A 20,279-nucleotide genomic window follows, 5' to 3' on the forward strand; every position below is an offset into this window, starting at 1 on the left:
CCCCAGACCCCAGCGCCCTGCTCTGCAGAGAAACCACCAGCCCTCTCTGCTGAGCACCTCACAGCCCTGAAGATGCTGTGGACCCCACAGCTTTCATCCGAGGACTTTATCACAGACCCCAGGAAACTGCTCTATATACACTATTTTATATATATTTGTTTATTTATACACAGACACACACACACACACACACATATATAATACATAACCGACAAGGACCCACAGGGAACTATAAATATATTTATATACATATGTAGAACTGAATCACTTTGCTGTACACCTGAAACTAACACCACGTTGAAAATCAACTATAACTCAATTAAAAAAAATTTTTTTAAGGCTATAAGCAAGGAGGAGACAGACCCAGGCAGGACATTTTTGAATGTTTATTCAAAGATGTAAACATTTTAAGTGTAAAAATGGATGTTTAGGAATTCTGAGGAAATGAACAAAAAATGCTGATGAAGTATGAGCACAAAAACCAATTAGACTAAGACGAAACTTAGATGATCTGAGACACCAAAGGAAGGGAGGAAAGAAGTGCAGCAGGGCAGGACTAACCAGAGAAGGACCAAGACAAACTGTCCACAAGATAATCAACAGGGGAGTCCAAAGACAGAGTGTGTTTCACATTTCTGAGCACCACAGTGCAAGATACTGGGGCACAAGCATGAAAAACAACAAACAAAAACTTTTTTTTATTATTTTAAAAGCTACTAAAACCTACAAGCAGCCTATTTATGCCAAGTTCAAAAAGCTGAGCAAACCTGTGTTAACTGTTGCCACTTTTTGTCATTAACTATGTGCAACTACATTTTTTCAAGTTGTTATAAAAATCAAAATGCCAGAACAACTAGACATCCAATCTCTATTTCAAATTATCACCTGAAGAGCCCAATATCCAAAAAATCCATATCAAGAAAACAATTGATATGAAACAATGATATCACAGTGTGATAAGAAATTTGCTTGATAAACTGTTCAAAGAAGAAGTCGTAAAGATGCTCGCTGAACTCAGTAGAAGAATGGACGAAGTCAGCGAGAACTTCAAAAAAGAAACAGAAAATATAAAAAAAAGACCAATCAGAACCACAAAACAGAGAAACTGAAGTGAAAAAATACACTAAAGGGAAACAACAGCAAATGAGAGGATGCAAACGAAAAGGATCAGCAATCTGAAAGACAGGGTAGTGGAAACCATCCAACTGCGACAGCAAAACGAAAAATGAATTTTAAAAGGAGCCTAATTTAAGGGACCTCGGAGACATTACGTGTACTAACATTCACATTATAGGGGCCCCAGAAAAAGAAAGGAGAGAGAAAGGGGCAGTAGACAGATTTGAAGAAATAATGCTGAAAACTTCCCTAACCTGGTAAAGGAAACAAACATCCAAGTCCAAGAAACTCAGCAAGTTACAACAAGATGAACCCAGAGACCCACAACCAAGACACATCAAAATTAAATGTCAAAAATTAAAGATAAAGAGAAAATCTTAAAAGCAGCAAGAAAAAAACCAACTAGTTATGTAAAAGAAACTGCCATAAGACTATTAGCTGATTTTTCAGCAGAAACTCTACAGGAAGAGACTGAAAGGAGAAAATTTACAACCAAGAATACTCTACCCAGCAAGGTTATCATTCAAAATTGAAGGAGAGAAGAAGAGTTTCCCAAACAGGTAAAAGCTAAAGGACTTCACCACCAAAAAACCAGCCTTATGATAAACGTTAAAGGAACTTCCTTAAATGAAAAAGTCCATAACTAGAAACAAAAAAAATTACAAAAGAAAAACTCCCAATGGTAAAGGCAAATATATAGTAAACATAGTGGATCAACCACCCGTAAAGACAGTATGAGAATTAAAAGACAAAAGTAGTAAAATAACTTATATCTAAAATAATTTGTTAAGCAATACACAAAATACAGAGATACAAAATATGATGTCAAAAACATAAAACATGAAAGAGAGGAGTGAAAGTGCAGTGCTTTAAAAATGCACCCAAACTAAGCAACCATAAACTTAAAATCGACTGCTGTATAAATAGGTTGTCACGTATGAACCTCATGGTCACCATAAACCAAGAACCAAACACAGATACACAAAAGATAAAGAGAAAAATTACAAACACAACACTAAAGTACATCATCAAATCACAAGGGAAGAGACTAAGAGAAGAAAGGAACAGAGAATAATGACAAAAAAGAGAGGGAAAACAATTAACAAAATGGTGATAAGTACATACCTATCAATAATTATTTTAAATGCAGACAGACTAAATGCTCCAATCTAAAGACATAAGGTGGCCAAATAGATAAGAAAGACAAAACCCATACATATCCTGCTACAAGAGACTCACTTCAGATGTAAAGACACACATAGACTGAAATTGAAGGGATGGAAACAGATATTCCATGCAACTGGAAACAAAAAGAAAGCTGAGGTAGCAATACCTGTATCAGGCAAAATAGATTTTAAAACAAAGACTGTAGCAAGAGACAAAGAAGGACATTACATAATGATAAAAGGATCAGTCCAACAAGAGAATATAACACTCGTAAATATCTATCTATACACGCAACATAGGGACGCCTAAATACACAGAGCAAATACTGACAGACATAAAGGGCATACTGACAATAATACAATAGTAAGGGACTTGGACATCCCCCTTACAACAATGTATAGGTTACCTAGGCAGAAAATCAATAAGAAAACATTGGCCTTAAATGATACCTTAGACCACATGAACTTAATAGATAAATATAGAAAATTACTCAAAAACAGCAAAATACACATTCTTTTCAAGTGCACATGGAACATTCTCCAGGAAAGATCACATGTTAAGCCACAAAGCAAGTCTCAATAAATTTAATAAGACTAAAATCCTATCAAGCATCTTGTCCAACTACAATGGTATGAAAATAGAAATCAATTACAAAAAGAAAATTGGAAAAAAACACAAATATGTGGAGGCTAAACAATATGCTACTAAACAAGCAATGGGTCAACAAAGAAATTCAAAGAGGAAAATTTAAAATAGCTGGAAACAAATTAAAATGGAAACACAACATTCCAAAATCTGTGGGATGTAGCAAAAGCAGTTCTAAGAGGGAAGTTTATAGCAATACAAGCCTACCTTAGGAAACAAGAGAAATCTCAAATAAACAATCTAACCTGACATCCTAAGGAACTAGAAAAGAAGAACAAATGAAGCCCAAAGTTAGTAGATGGAAGGAAATAAGAAAGATCAGAGCAGAAATAAGTGAAATAGAAACCAAATAATAATAATAATAGAAATGATCAATGAAACTAAGTGCTGGTTCTTTGAAAAGATAAACAAAATGGATAAAACTTCAGCTGAGCTCATCAAGACAAAAAGAGAGAGGGCCCAAATACATAAAATCAGAAATGAAAGAGAAGTTACAATCAATGCCACAGAAGTACAAAGTATCACAAGAGATTACTATTAATAATTACACACCAACAAACTGGACAACCTAAAAGAAACTGATAAATTTCTAAAAACATATAATCTTCTAAGACTGAAGGAGGAAGAAACAGAAAATCTGTGATCACTAGTAAAGAAATGGATTCAGTAATCAAAAAATTCTTTACAAACAAAAATCCAGGCCAAACGACTTCAGAGCTGAATTCTACCAAACATTTAAAGAGTTAATAGCTATCCTTCTCAAAGTATTCCAAAAAACTGAAAAGCAAGGAATGCTTCAGACTCATTCCATGAAGCACCATTACCCCGATATGAAAACCAGACAAGAAAATTTCAGGCCAATATCCCAAAATCATCAACAAAATATTAGCAAACCAAATACAACAACTGTCACTACCAGCACACTTTGTTTTATTGTGCTTTGCTTTACTGTACTCCACAGACATTGTTTGTTTGTATTTTTTTAACAAATAGAACATTTGTATAAACCTTGCATTGAGCAAGTCCATTCGGACCATTTTTCTAACAGGATTTTCTCATGTTGTGTCTTTGTATCACATTTTGTAATTCTCACATTTCAGACTTTTTCATTATTATTATATTTGTTATGGTGATCTGTGATCAGTAGTCTTTGATGGTAATACTAAGACTCATTGGAGGCTCAGATGACGTCTAGCATTTTTAGCAATAGAGTAATTTTTAATTAAGGTAAGCACATGTTTTTAGACATAATGCTATGCACACTTAATAAAGTACAGTATAGTGCAAACATAAACTTTATATGCACTGGAAAACTGAAAAATTCATGTAACTCACTTTATTGCAATATTTGCTTTCTTGTAGTTGTCTGGAACCAAACGCCCAATATCTCCAAGCTATGCCTGCATTTGAACATGACATGATGCTATATATAGAAAACCCTTAAGATTCCACCAAAAACTGTTAGAACTAATAAATGAATTTAGTAAAATTGCAGGATACAAAATCAGTATATACAGAAATCTGTTGCATTTCTGTACACTGATAACAAATTATTATAAAGAGAAACTAAGAAAACAATCCCATTTACAACTGCATCAAAAAGAATAATATATCTAGGAATAAATTTAACTGAGGCAATAGAAGACCTGTACTCTGAAAACTATAAGATATTAATGAAATAAATTGAAGATGCCACAATTAGAAAGATGTACCATGCTAATGGATTGGAAGAATTAATATTGATAAAATGTCCATGTAATCCAAAGCAAACTACAGATTCAATGCATTGAATAACTTTTCACAGAAATGTAACAAATAATCCTAAAATTTGTATGAAACCTCGAAAGACCCCTAATTGTCAAAGCAATCTTAAGAAAGAAGAACAAAGCTGGAGGTATCATGCTCCCTGATTTCAGACTATACTATAAAGCAAATATACTATAAACAAAATAGTGCTCAACTAATCTACAACAAAGGAGACAAGAGTATACAACAGGAAAAAGACAACCTCTTCAATAAGTGTTGCTGGGAAAACGGGACAGCTATGCGCAAAAGAATCAAACTAGACTACTCTTTCACATATACAGAAATAAACATCAAATTGATTAAAGACTTAAATCTAACACCAGAAACCATAAAATTCCTAGAACAAAACAAAGCATGCTCTTTGACATGGGTTTTAGCAATATTTGTTTGGATGTGTCTCATCAGGCAAGGAAAACAAAAGCAAAAACAAACGAATGAGACTACATCAAATTAAACTAAAAAGGTTTTGCACAGTGAAGGAAACTATCAACAAACCAAAAAAGCAGCCTACTCAATGAAAGAAGATATTTGCAAACAATGTATCTGACAAGGGGTTAATATTCAAAATATACAAAGAATTCATACAACTCAACATCAAAAAAGCAAACCCAACTGAAAAATGGATAGAGGACCCAAACAGACATTTTTCCAAAGAAGGCATACAGATGGACAATAGGTCCATGAATGCAAATCAAAACCATAATGAGATATCACCTCACACCACTCAGAATGGCTATTATCAAAACAAAACTAGTGTTGGTGAAGATGAGGAGAAAAGGGAACACTTGTGCAATGTTGATGGGAATGTAAACTGGTGCAGCCTCTATGGAAAACAGTATGGCGGTTCCTCAAAAAATTAAAAACGGAATTCCCATATGATACAGCAATTCCACTTCTGGGTATTTATCTGAAGAAAACAAAAGCACTAATTCAAAAACATGTATGTACCCCTATGTTCATTACAGCAATATCTACATTATCCAAGATATGGAAGCAACTTAAGCATCCACACATACAGACATGGAATATTACTTAGCCATAAAAGAGAATGAAATTTCACCATTTGTGACACCATGGATGGACCTAGAGAATATTATGCTTAGTGAAATAGGTCAAACAAAGACAAATACAATATAATTTCACTTATATGTGGAATCTAAAAAACAAAACAAACAAACAAAACAGAAACAAACTCACAGATACAGAAAACAAACTGGCGGTTGACAAAGGAGGTAGGTGGGGGATTGGGTGAAATAGGTGCAGGAGGTTTAGATGTACAAACTTTCAGTTATAAAATAAGTCACAGAGATGCAATGTACAACATAGAGAATATAGTCAATAACATCAGAGTAACTTTGTACAGTGACAGATGGTTCTAAACTTATCATGGTCATCAATTTGTAATGTATATAAATGTCAAGTCACTATGTTGTACACCTGAAACTAACATAATATTGTATTTCAATTAAAAAAAAGAAAAAGCAATAGATAGATAGACAGATAGGACCCAGGAAATTACATAAACATTTTAAATAACTAGATTTCTGACTTTGATTGTGAGGGAAGAAAATAGAGAAGAAAGGAATATTAAGCCTGGCAACAAAGGATTCAAACTCCCAAAGGCAGGAACACATGGCACAGGCCTGCAGATGTACACCAGGGCACCGCAAGCCCACGACTCCCTCCCATCTTACATCCAGGCCACTTCACCTGCCAGTCCCAGATGACTCTAAGGTTCCAGACCCTTGAAGCCTGCCCCCAGGAGCCCTTGAGAGCACCCCAAATGTTTGCTCAGCAGTCCTAAAACAATCAGCTGCTCTCTGCTTATGGGTTGGAAGATATGTTTCAGTAACACACGGGGGCTGGATCTTCACCTCAAACTGGTTTCTAACTTACTTTTCCTATTTGTCTTTAATCTGGCTAGATCTAAATAAGGTCACATGAAACCTCTTTACATTTTAATTACACTTAGTCAAATATTTGAAAAGAAAAAGGAAATGGTGCCACCTAACTGTATAAGTGGCTTTCTTATTAAGGGCTTTTTTTTTTTTTTTTGGCTGTATGCTAATTGTCAGCCATAACCATTTATTTCTTATTCATTTTTATCTTAACTGACTGGGTATAATTTATCAAAGTTCAGAAGTTACTATCTTCTCAAAAGCTAGCAAAATGTCAAGTGTCACTGTACTTACATCTTAGAAAATAACAAACTCTAACTCTTTTAGGTAATATAACTAATGGAAAATTAACATAGTAAATTTTATTGTTAACCTTAAGAAGACCTTTCATATGAAATTTCTTTATATGATACACTGAAATACTCAGAATACTAATCAGTTTAGTTCCCTCAGAAAACCATTTCTTCTATTACAGAAATTCTTGATAGTTGATGACCTGTAAAATGTAACATTTTTATCCAATAAGAAACTTTTAAATAATAACAAAGAGATATCTTAAACACTGGCTAGGAGTTAACTGCCACTACGAATTCTGACCTTAAGCAATCACCGTGCAGCAAAATCAGCACATGTTTTAAAAAAGTAATAACTGACATCCATATGGATAGGCTCTAAAAGTATAAAGTACGGTAGAAATACCAAATAAACTTTAAAAATATCTTTATATAGTGCTAAATTAAAAATATGGGGGAAAACCAAGTTAGGATGTTCTGCATCTGACCTTGCAAAGTTCTTTTCTGTTAAGTCTACCAAAAATTATACTTCAGCAAGCCTTCCAAAACACAGAGTAAGCCTTAAACAACTTAATACATCAATTTTCTGTTTCCCTTACATATGGTGTACGTGTAAATCCATTATTAGTTGATAAACCATTGAGTGCATTTGCCCAAGTGTTTCTACACTCAGCCTATAGATATAGAGTGAAACACGAGACAAAAGAGTGACAGAAAAGCCAGAGATGATATCAAAGAAGAAGACTGCAAAAATCTGTGGGTCTGATATTTGTAAACTTCTTGAGGAGCTTCCTGAACACTCTGCACATGCCGGCAATAATCAAGAACACGGCCTATACCCACCCCCAAAATCAACACACAGCTCCTGAGAACTGCAGGCTACAGACAGGTTCAGAGAGACACCAGGCTTTGAACTCCAACCTCAAGGCAGACAGAGGCCAAACCCAGTGAGCTGCCCCGTTCAGAATCCCACATCTTCCTCCAGCCTCACTGCTGAGTGTCAGGACCTATGACTTACAGTGTGCCCTCCATTTACACTCTTGGACTAGGACACAATTTTAATTTGAAGTTACCTGATGCGTTGGCCAACTCTCACCTCTAGTTTGCATCATCAGAAAAAGACCTCATAAAACCACATGCCCTACCCTTTAAACACAAACTTATGCTATATCTAATTCTAATTACACAGTGGCCACAAGCTGAACTGAAAGAGGAGTATGTCCTTATATCTCTCATGGACAATAATAGTTACCCAAATCAATAATAAACCCGAAGTCGCCATATGCGAGGATGAGCGTGGAGACGCGAGGGTGTGATAGCGTATGTGGCACATATTTAACTTGAGTGCCCATAGGCTCCATTATAGACATCACCGTGCATTCATTTCATATGCTATATTTCATTTCATCCTCTGAATTCTCGCTAGTTTTCAAACACCATTAAAATATTACTTTGTGGAAGCTGGAGCCCCCATTTCTTCTTACATGGTATTCAGTCTGTAAGAATGTACTGGAATCCAGTCCCACCCCCATTCTCACCCCAAACCTCAAAACGTACCCAGAACTGCAGCTGCGCCGGGGCAACAACACAGGGTACAACGTGTAGGTAAAAGTACAAATGAGGGGGGAAACAGTTTGCACACCAGGACTAGAACGTTACGCGCCAACCACGTAAGAGTAAACCCCAAATGCTAAAACTAATTTTCATTCTCAATTCCTATTTTTAGATAAAAAATGGAATAGGGTACTTACTGCAAAGGCTCTCACTTTTCAAAGGTGAGAGTCAGTCCCACCTGACATTCATGTATTTGAAAACCCTATTTATGCTTCTCTAAACCTTGAACAAAATTCTATTTTACATATAATCAAAAAGCATTTTGCATGGTTTTCGTATTTCCTATCTTTCCCTGGAATGCAACTCTGTGTAAAGGGAGGAACGGTTTTACTTTGTTTCAGGTGGAATTTCAGCAGATGCTGTCTACCATTTCAGGAGGAGCAGCCATGGCTGCTCAGACGCCCTTGCCTGAGGCAGTCTCCCTGCGTCAGCATTTTAACTGGTCACTTTCACACTGAGTCCACCCGTAGGTACAAGCATCCAAAGACTTCCTTTTATTTTCTAGACTAATCATACCCAAACATTTTGAAACGCATACCATTTTACTATAAATTACCTTCCATTTATTTCTCCCCCTTATTATATATGGACATTATATTGACTTTTTGGAAGTCTGAATAGGTGAGTTATTTGCCTGCTAACTTTATTTCAGGATACTAAGTGGGATGCTACAAACACGTGTTACATTGGCACAGCAGGTCCTGTTCCTTCCACATTCGGTTCAACAACCAAGTGAAAGGGACTCGGGGTCAGGTGCGCCATCATCCCCTCTAGCTTCATCTCACGTCTGGGAGGGGTGGCACGTTCAAACTCTGGGAACAAAATGAAGAGGAGAAGCTCCATTTCCTGTCCCCTCTTTAAAAGTTTCCCTCATCTTATTCCCAGAAGGAAGATCCTCATTGCGGGTGGGTCAGTGTGACCCTAAGGAGGGTATAAAAGAGACCAGAGCACTTACCTAACTATGGGACCTTCATTATGGAAACTCAGGAGTGGATTAGGTGGAAATCAGAATAATTTCAAGAAGGTGAGTGAATTAAACCACCCCTCAAAATAGGTTATTAACTATTTCATTTTATTTTCAGTTTTGACCGATATTTTCAGTGATTCAGCCTGAGGAAACGTTGGAGAACTTTTTCAATCCTCGTACATAAGGGCATATGTATTCTGGCGACCCTATTATCTTCACTTGTAACATAACACTCAGTGAGAACGCATGAAGATGAGGACAGAGATTTTTCAATGTGCAGGAAGTGACTAGCTTTCTTCTGTTGTGCAACAAGCCAGCAGGGGCCACACGAATGATCTGGAAATAACACAACCCTGAACACACCATTCATCCCCACGAGGGCCTGATTAAAGGCGTGGGCTTCTCCTGTCTGGGACACAGGTCCCTGTGGGGGGGTGGGGGGGGGCCGGTGCGATGGGACCCAGCTGGCGGCGGGAAGGTGGCTGGCCCTGCACTGCGCAACCCGCCAAGTCAGCTTCTGCTGGACCATACATGGAGCAGAACAAGAGTGCCTGTGCACCAGGGACTGGACGCAGGTGTCCTCCCTCTCTGCTTTCAGAAAGCACGTGCCTTTTCGTCAGCACAGGCACTGACTTTTTCACACCTCTCCCGTGGAGTCTGAGGGGCCAGTCCCTGGCAAGCCCCCTCCCCAGACTGATTCTGGGTATTTCCCAGTGCCTGGGCCTGGCGTGCAGCAGGTACTCAAAAGCACCGCTGAATGAATAAATACACAAATACACCGGCGCGTCCTCCCTGATGCGATACACAGAAACCACAAACTCGGCCCTGTGTCCCTGGGGGTGGGGCCGGCGTCTCAGCGTCCCTTTGGCTCCATCTCAACCTGGGCGATTCTGCCCTCTCTGGCCCCTCCTCAGGGAACATTTGGAAACATCTAGAGACATTTTGGTTGTCACAACTAAGTGCGGAGAAGTGCTACAGACACCCAGCGGGTAGGGGCCAGGGATGCTGCTGTTACAGACATCCTATAATGCACACAATAGCCCTTGAGAACAAAAAAATGACTTAATAGTAGAGACTGAGAAAACCTGAATTAGATTACTTCTAAACTCCCTAAAATTCAAGAAAATGCTAAGCCTAAGTTGCTAGATGTGGGACAGGATGAAGCTTCTTCATAAGCCATAGTTGACCTATGGTAGACGCTACAGCTACTTTGAGCTGAAAGTTCTAGAAACTTGAAAGACAATTTATGTGGACATCAACCTAATTTAAAACCAGGCCCACTGGGGCTTCCCTGGTGGCGCAGTGGTTGAGGGTCTGCCTGCTAATGCAGGGGACACGGGTTCGAGCCCTGGTCTGGGAAGATCCCACATGCCGCGGAGCAACTAGGCCCGTGAGCCACAACTACTGAGCCTGCGCGTCTGGAGCCTGTGCTCCGCAACAAGAGAGGCCGCCATAGTGAGAGGCCCGCGCACCACGATGAAGAGTGGCCCCCGCTTGCCACAACTAGAGAAAGCCCTCGCACAGAAACGAAGACCCAACACAGCCCAAAATAAATAAATAAATAAATTTAAAAATAAATAAATACTCCTGTTCTCTGTTTAAAAAAAAAAAAAAAAACCAGGCCCACTAACCTCACACTTTGCGAATCACGTTGGTGATTAATGTATGACTGTACCCTGCATGGCTTCCTTTCTTTTTCCTCTCTCCATTTACTCCAGGGACATGGTTTGTTTTGGACACAGGCGTGAGCCGGTTCTGAAAAGACTGGCGGTGATATTCTCCTTGTCCTCACAGTAGAAGAAAAAAGTGGCCCTCAGGATCACGTACGATCGGCTGCTGTAAAATAGACAGGCTTTACATTCACACAAAACACAAAGATGGCAACAGCTGGAAGGCGGACGCTTCCATTCTGTACGCAGGCTCCATCCACAGGGCGTGTGCCAACTGACAGCTGCTAATTTACATGGGATGCGGGACCCAGCACCATACTATTACCTTTCTGAAAAGAACCAAGTATCTGTGGCATTCGATTAACAAAACAAATGAAATACACTCATCACCCTACACAGAAGTCTATCAACTTGGAAATCACTCTAAGCGTGGGATTTGCTCTCCTGGGCTGGTGATGGCGTCTCAAATTCTTGGTCTGTTAGCCTTGATGGTTCCTACTCTAAGCTCAGCTGTATGCATTAAGCTGCCCGAGAAACATCCACATATCATGTGGGAATGAAATGACAGCAAGCTCACTGTTTTCAAAGAGAAAGGGAGAAAAAAAAGTCTTTGTTCTAACCATCCTCAGAAATTGACTGCATAAAATATAGATTTGAAAGCGCCATGTCGGCATCTCTAATAATTCACCTTGATGATGTCTAGTTCCAGGACTAAAGGGTGCAATGATCTGGAATCAAAGGATACCCTTTGCCATAAAGCAAAAGAGAAGAACCTTTCTATTTCCTTTGACACGTGACCATAATGATAATAAAATGAGTGACTGAAAGGTCAGTGCTTACATTTTCAATCAAACCCAAAGTCTAAGCTGGGCAGTCACAGAATCCCCAAATGCTAGGGACTTTGTGGAATTTCTTTTCTGTATGAGCCTGCCACTAATTGAATCAAAATCACTCAACCTTTATTTACTGGTGTCTAACATGTGTCAGGCAATCGCTGGGCTTTGGAAAGATACAGGGAACGGAGCAAGCCCTCACTTAACCCAAAAGGTTCCGTGGGGACCAAAGCTCTACCCTTCAGAGTGAGATACGCACAACGGCACATCGCGGTAGGAAAGCACACAGCAGAGGGGGTGAAACGCAGGTTGAGGGATGCCTGGAGGCTTCCTGGAGGAGGAAAATTCACAACGAGAAAACCAGGTACAAATAAGCAAGAGCCCACAGGCAAGAGAAAGCACCGTCCCCTCCAATCGTACAAAAAGTAGTGTCCTGAAGTCTCACAAACGCTTAGACAACTGGTTAAAAAGATACACTTTAACACGAATATGTTTTTAAAATTCCAGAGAAGCATGATGGAAAGCTTTAAAAAGCCTAGCTTCTACCCAGAGTTTGATCACTCCAGCCTCTCACACAAGCATGTGCCTTACAGAATCACAGGGCTGGGCCCAGCTGCCCACTCCTCACTACCAGGTTTAACCAGGTCAGACTTAAATGGCAGGAATCCGCAGAATAAGAAGCTGATATGCTGGCTGATATTCTCCATCAGGATTCATAAGAAAGTGAAGGATGAGTGAAGGAAAACCACGTGAGCAAAGGAAAGTACATTCAGCACGCCATGGAGCCGACCCCACAAGTCAGAGGCTGTGAAACAGCCACAAACAGTATCCGCTCAGCAAACATACTGTTTACCTTGGCAGTGTCCTAGCACCTACTAGGGAGCCCGCACTTTTAAATAGGGAGGTTTCACATTGATTTTAATGCAGGTTTCCAACTTGGGGTAGTTTTTTAAAGAAATAATAACTACCCCTTTAGAACATATAGGAGTAATTTGCCACAGTCTCCACCACTCCCTACTGTCTCCATGGTACTGAGGGGATTTTCCTCCCTCTCACTATCCTTGTACTTAGAGAACTTCTTATACTAAACAAGTGCCTGTGCGCAGGTTTCCAAGGTGAGAAAATGAAAGCAAAATCAAGAGGACGCTGAGTTTTCTTCTCTCTGCCAGCTTCACTCAGTTCCCTTCCCTGCCTAGCCCCTGACATCGAAATCGGTGACCCCGGATTTAGGTCTGAACCCCATCTGCCAAACAGTGCCAAGTCAGGGTACCCTGCTTGGCTCCATCTAGAAAACCAAAGGCAAGAGCAGCACATGTGCTCATCTATGAACTGGGCCTTGGATTGAACCAGTGCTCACCTGGATCCATTTATACAGGCCTGGAATCATGTCTGTAATCTGCTCCTTCGTTTTTACTTAGAAAGAAGTTATAGCAATAATAATAGTGACGACGAGCAATTTTGTAGCTGCTGTCACTCGAGAAAGTCCCATTTTTAACTTTGATGTACTCACAAAAGAAGGAACCACGAAGAATAAGCAATGGCTCCTAATTGCAGGGCCAGAGACCTTTCAGGGGCTTGGAGAGTCTCCCGGTGTTGAGATCAGTGTTGGGACACCAGGCTGTAGGGGAAACTGAGAAACAGATGGTCCACACAGCATACCAGGTCATTTTAGACCTTCCTGGTCAGGGCTGAAAACGCTCCCCGCAAGGCTGCTTGACGGCCGCCCTGAGACCGCGTGCACTTGGGCACACGTGCCCACCTGCAGACAGATTTGCTGCTCCAATTCAAGAGGGCCGGTAGGTCTGGTATGAGCTGAGCAGAATACAAAAAACCCACAGCCACAGAAAAGCGAAAGAAAGCCCACATTTGTTAAACTCCAAAACCATGTGCCAAGCACAAAGCTGGGTGCCTGACACACGTCACAACCACACCAAGTTGTCTCCCTAAAAATAACCAACATCCAGCGGGTCTTACACAGGAAAAATGGTCCAAGCCACATTACGAGGTCTGCTTCATCCCAGTCTTCCCCCATCTACGAAAATTAACCCAGTTTCTCATGTGAAAATTCAGGGTAGCAATTTTACCCTCCCATCCATAAGCAATTTTGTAAATTCTACCTCCAAAGTACTCCTGGAGTCCCTCCATCTCTGCCCATCTCCACACCCAGCTCCCCTCACCGGGACCCCCGAGGTGGCATCCTAACAGGTCCTGCCACCCGCACAGTATTCCAGAGGCAGCAGCCCACGGGAGCCTCACCCAACACAAAGCAGATTCCACCACGCCCTGCTCAGCCCCTGCAAAGCCTTCCTGTGGGAAGCAGGAGAGAATGCACGACCCTCAGCGCGTCCTTCCTGGGGCTTCCCGCTCAGGCCCTGACTCCCCCAGCCTCTCGCCTACCCTGGGCCTCGCCCTCCCCCTGCCTGCTTCGCACACGTGCCTCCCTGTCCCTCAACTTCTCTCTGCCCTGCCCCCTGCCTGGTCAGTGACTCCTCTTCTCAGAGACGCCTCTTCTACCCACAAAACCAAATTAGGGACTTCCGTTGGTCTTCCCCATAATATACTTCAAGTCTGTCCTTAGACATTTATGGGGGAGATTGTTTAATGTCTGTCCCCTCGCTGGACTATTCGCTCCATTAAGGCAGGAGTTGTCTGCACTAGTCACCCCCATGCACACCGCACACAACAGACACAAAGTGGATGCCCAGCAAAAATGCCTCGTCTCCATTTAGGTTCCTTAATTCACTACCCCTCAAAAAAACAGGGAGTAAGTAGGGCAACCATGATTTAATCTGAAAGCTATCACAAAACAACAAGGTCCTACTGTATAGCACAGGGAACTTATTCAATATCCTGAGATAAACCATAATGGAAAAGAATATAAAAAAGAATGTATATATATGTATAACCGAGTCACTTTGCTGTACAGCAGAAACTAACACAACACTGTACATCAACTATACTTCAATAATTTTTTTTTTTAATTTTAAAAAGCTATCGGGGGGCTTCCCTGGTGGCGCAGTGGTTGAGAGTCCGCCTGCCGATGCAGGGGACGCAGGTTCGTGCCCCGGTCCGGGAAGATCCCACATGCCGCGGAGCGGCTGGACCTGTGAGCCATGGCCGCTGAACCTGCGCATCTGGAGCCTGTGCTCTGCAACGGGAGAGGCCACAGCAGTGAGAGGCCCGCGTACCGCAAAAAAAAAAAAGCTATCACGATCTTAAAAGCTATTGTAAGAGCTTACACACCAAAACGCTGTGTATGAAAGTGTCCTGCTGTCCATCTGTCCCTCTAATTGAATGCGTCCTCTCTGGCCAGGCACAGGGACAAAAGATGCATCACCGCTGCTGTGTCTCCCACGTCCCCCACCTGGTACCTTCCAAACGAGCTATCAATCAATTATTAATTGTGGCAGCCACCAAACTCTCATCACCTAAGATCCATCGTCAGAAGGTATGCACAAGCCTTCTCCACAATGTCTAGGCTCATTAAGAAAACACCTTGCCCATGAGCTGAAATCTACACAACAGGAAGAATAAAAGTTCAGGAGGTTCCCGGAGCAGGAGGTCCTCCTGCAGTGAATCCTCCCAGAAGGCACACATGGGGCCGGGGAGCAGAGGAACAGCTCTGATGGGCTCAGGGCAAAGGTTTCGTTTTTCCACTGCTACTGCGGAAAACTGTTTGTATTTGCAAAATAAAATAGGGGTAAATTCTTCTAAGGCACGGTTCTAAAAAAAGAGTAGTGCAAGTGTTTAAAAAAAAGATATTACGTGTGTGAAGTAACTGGAGTTTTATTTCTCCCAAATATATTCTAATTCATTGTTTTTGCTTTATTTTGCTTAAGTCCAAGATAATATCCATATTTATACTAATCTCCGCAAGGGCCCTTTGGAAGTATGTCCACTGTTTTTTTTGATGGATCTCAATAGTTTTCTTCACTTCTTCACTTTCTTCACAATAAACTACCCTCAAAATGTTCACCAATGCTACAAAGTGGAAATGCTTTGTAAACTGCAAACCACGATTCACAAGAAAGGGGAGCATCTATACACCTAACACAGAAAGCAAAACACCACCGATGGCTCACACTGAGCCTTGGTACCACCATCACCTCCTTCTAGCCAAGTTCAACTCCGCCTCCTGAGCTGGGATTTTTCATCAGTACGGACCTAACACAGAGCGCCCCCTCTGGTCCTGCAGGGGCTCCCCATCACTGGCTGCCTGCTTCCCCCCCAACCCCTGCACCATCTGACCATGTTGGTTTCTCTCAGGGACCCCTTCAGTGGGTGGAGGAGCCTCAGTCCCCAGTCAGGGAACCACTCTCTCCTCTCTGGGTAATTCACTTGCTCCGTCCCGTGCTCCTTTTACTGTCACCCCCGTGACAGCTGAAGACTTCCTGGCTGGCTTTCTCCCAGCCCAACGTCAGAGCGCCTCTCTCCAAGCTCAGCACTGCAGCCGCTCTGTGAATGCAGCTTTTAAAAAACTGAACTTGTCTGCTCCCCTCTGCTCCCAACTCGCCAACGTGGCTCTCCTGCCAACGTCCCCAGTTCACAGCAGCAGTGTTCTTCATTAAAAGAATTAATTGAAACAATCAAGACACATTTAATGGTGATTGTCAAATCTCCTTCAGCTCTGAAGAAGGGACCCTAAGACACACTGGGAGGAATGGGGGCCGTCTGGTGCTTCCTGCACTGCTCCCCCACTCCCAGTGGCTTTCTGCTCTCCCTGCCCTTCAAGGTGACAACTCCAGGCCTTCCAGCTGCAAATCCTCCTTCATCATCCGATGGGCTTCCTGACCGCTGCCTTCCCACCCAGCCTCTGCTCCCACCCGGAATGCACCCTCCAGATACCCAGTGAGTGTGTGCTTAAAGCACCCGCCAGGTACCAAGCCAGGCACCAGAGGGTTGTTATCATTTACGTTAAAAAGCTACAACCATGGTGCCAAAACACTCTGAATAAAGAGAACTGAGGACCTGTTCCTGCCCTTGAAGGACATATATGTGCTCCTTAAAGACAGAAACTAAGTCTTGAAGAATATATACAACTTTTTTTTGATGACTATAGTTAATGATGACTATAGTTAATAACACTGTATTACATATTTGAAAGTTGCTGGGAGAGTTGCTCTTAAAAGTCCTCAATCACAAGAAAAAAAAATTGTAACTACGTGAGGTGATGGATGTTAATTAAACTTACTGTGGTAATTATTCCACAATACACACATATATCACATCACTGTGTTGCACACCTGAAACATAAAATAATGTTATATGTCAACTATACCTCAATTTTTAAAAATTAATAAAAAGAAAATGGCAAAATCTAAAGTCTGGGCCGTTAAAAAAGAACGTGTTTATATACAGATGAACCAGGAAAAGTGCAAGTCAAAGGAAGGAACTCGGGTTGTGAGAATTGGGAGAGCCTTCGCAGAGGAGAAATTATGATGAATCATGGAAAATGAATAGACATTTTCTTGTTTGGGAGGGTAGGGGCTGGTGGGGAGAGCATATATGTCCACAGTGCCCAAACTGGGCCCTGCAGATATTTTCTCTTTGTTCTAAATAAATCATAATCATCCTTTTGAGGGCATGAGACCCCCTTTCTCCCTCCTAGGTTCCCACACACTATTTCCTTCTGTCCATCTACACAAGATTCAGCCCAAGGCCCGACTCCTTCTGGGTCCTTTTCTCATCACTCCAGACCCCAAAGACCTTCTCCTTGCCAAACCCTCTGACCACGGTCTGTTTCATAATGCTGGCATTTTATTTTAGACTGTTTTAGTCTCAGATCCTATTTATTGCCTCATCATATTATTTTGTTCACAAGTGATTTGGTTTGCAAGTTTTATCTCCTCAACACACCAAAAGTCAAGCTGTTAGTGGTTTGTCCCATAGGAGATTTAATTATACAAATGACAATTGAAATTTTTTTAAGAAAAGTAAAAATGAATTAGAAGTGTAATTTAAGATACAAATCACACAGCTACTGACTGCAATGATACATACAGATGGCAGAGCTCACCTAAGATTCTTACGATGAACTTAAAAACACACTTATTTCTCTTTAAATCAGAAGTTAGGGCAGTTCCTTAACTTTCCTTAATTCTGTTTTCACCAGATCACCTTCCCACCAACACCCTTTCTTAGGAAACAGATTGAGAGCTGGCTGCAGAGGTAGACCAAGCTTAATACTTCTCTTGACCCCAATAGTGTGTGCAAAGTAAACAACTCCACAGTCAAGGTCACCTGCAGTACAAATCCATCGATGTGCCTCACAATCTGAGAACATAATAAATAGCAGTTTTAAGCTCCTCTTCCTTACTACTCACCAGTTACACACCAAGTGAGTAGAGCAGAATCCAATCCATTTGGATGCTCCAAAGATCTCTACTCTGAAAGCTTTCTCTGGATTCTCAGGTACAATAAAGAGTAACTGAGGTTACTTAGCATCTTGTGAAGAGCTAAATGCATTCAAAGTCTTTATATTACCAAGCATCAAAAACAAATGCACGCCACCACCACTGTTTGGCACTTTAACCTCTTCGAAAACACCAGGAGACCCCACTACGCTTATGTCGGCTAAGGACTGAGACCAGAGCCCTCCAGGAGCATCTAGAAACCAGCTCCAACAGCAGGATCTCCGAAGCCGGTGCCTCGGGCAAGGTGTAGACGGAGTAACCTGCAGGGAGACTGAGTGGTGGGCACGGGCACGGCCACGGCCTGGCCGAGGGGGTCCCCACCGGGCTGCCCTCCCTGGGCTTCCACACGCTGCAGCCTCAACAGTAACAAAGACCAGACCGTCCTTTTACTAAGTTTCCACTCCCGGGCATGGACGGATCAACGATGCCCCGCTAAGTGTATGGAGGCACACGTGGAATACAGCACGTTCTGCAGACTTTCATCTATGACCACGGGATATAAAAGGCACGGCCAGAGCCCGCTGGAGCGCCCCGACCTCGGGGACACGCCCGCACCGACCCCGCAAGTAACCGCTCGACGCCCAGGTGAGCCCAGCCCGCCGCGCTCTGGGCGGGGTCCCCGGGGAGGGCGGCAGGTGGGACCCCGGCCCCCACGTCCCCGCGCCGGGCCGGGCGGACTCTGGGCTCGGGTCTCGGCCCTCAGGACGGGAGCCGCGGGGACGTCCCGCCCAGGAGGAAGCGACGCCCAGCGCGGGGGCCCAAGGGCCGCGGGAGTCCTGCCGTCCCCGCCCCGGCCCGTCCGAAGTGGGCGACAAGTGGGCAGCGCCCCGCGGGGGAGCCCGGCCCGCGCCTGGCGGCTAAAGAGAAAGAGAAAGAGGCGGCGCGGGGCGAGGCGACTCCCAACTACGGCCGCCCCCCGCCCGGCCCCGCCGCGGGCGACGCGCGCTCGGCGGGGCGCCGGGTGCGGGGCGCGGGGGCACCCGGGGCGGCGGCCCCGCGGCGCGGGCGGCGGCGCCCTCCTTACCCGGAGTAGAGCCGCGCCGCCCGCAACGCCGACTGGGCGACAGTCCTGGGCGCGAGCCGGCGGCGCCGTGGGCCCGGCGGTGCGGGCGGGAGGGGCGCGCGGCGCGGGGCGGGGCGGGCAGGGGCCGGGGGCCGCTCCGCGCGCATGCTCCTGCCCCACCTGCCGCCGCGGGGTCGCCCCGGGGAGCCCGGCGGACGCGGGCCCGGCTCCCCCTTCCGGCCCCGCGGCACGGGGCGCGCAACCTGCCTCTCCCCGGCTCTCGGGGTTCACTTGCTTCCTCCCGATTCCTCTCTGTCCTGCCGCTCCCTCCGATTTTGCTACCCCCTCTTGACTTCGCTACACGCGCGTCCGCGGAAACCACTTCAAAATAAAAGGAGACTTTTCACGTGGCCCCAACAGATGTTCAGGGACCCTTTTGTAACTGCTTGAGGTGGAGAAGGAAACAGGAGAGGCCGCTGAGACCCTGCCCTCATGGAACTTACGGTCTTGCTGGTTAACGAGAGGCTTTCACAAAGCATTGTCGCTGGTTTGGGGAGGAACTTATTAAATCATTTATTCTGGCTTATAATTAAAAGTAGCTGGTAACTGAAGACTGTATTTCGTGACACTTTCTTTCATGAAAGTGTCCTGTGTATAAATTCTAGTATACACATAATAGCTGGTAGGTATAAAATAAATATTAATTTGTTGCTTCCAGCAAGAAGTTCAATAATTTAACACGATTAACGGTAATTTCCAAAATGATCATTCTGATTTGTTGTTGGCTACCATAACCCAAAAACTTCTGTTTTTCAGGTGAGACTGGTCCTTGGTAGAAACATCATTTAGTGTTG

General features: G+C 43.1%; 1 protein-coding gene across 1 annotated transcript in view; it reads right to left on the bottom strand.

The window, feature by feature from the left end:
* Positions 1 to 19,525, bottom strand: part of LOC137204047 (lethal(3)malignant brain tumor-like protein 4) — a 267,106-nt gene extending 247,581 nt beyond the window's left edge. The window contains exon 1 of the mRNA XM_067701379.1: positions 19,447 to 19,525. The gene's annotated coding sequence lies outside the window, so the exon portion shown is untranslated. The remainder of the gene's footprint in view (positions 1 to 19,446) is intronic.
* Between the last annotated feature and the right edge of the window lie 754 nt (positions 19,526 to 20,279).

The sequence above is a fragment of the Pseudorca crassidens genome, chromosome 12 (genome assembly GCF_039906515.1).
Source record: "Pseudorca crassidens isolate mPseCra1 chromosome 12, mPseCra1.hap1, whole genome shotgun sequence".
NCBI lineage: Eukaryota > Metazoa > Chordata > Mammalia > Artiodactyla > Delphinidae > Pseudorca > Pseudorca crassidens.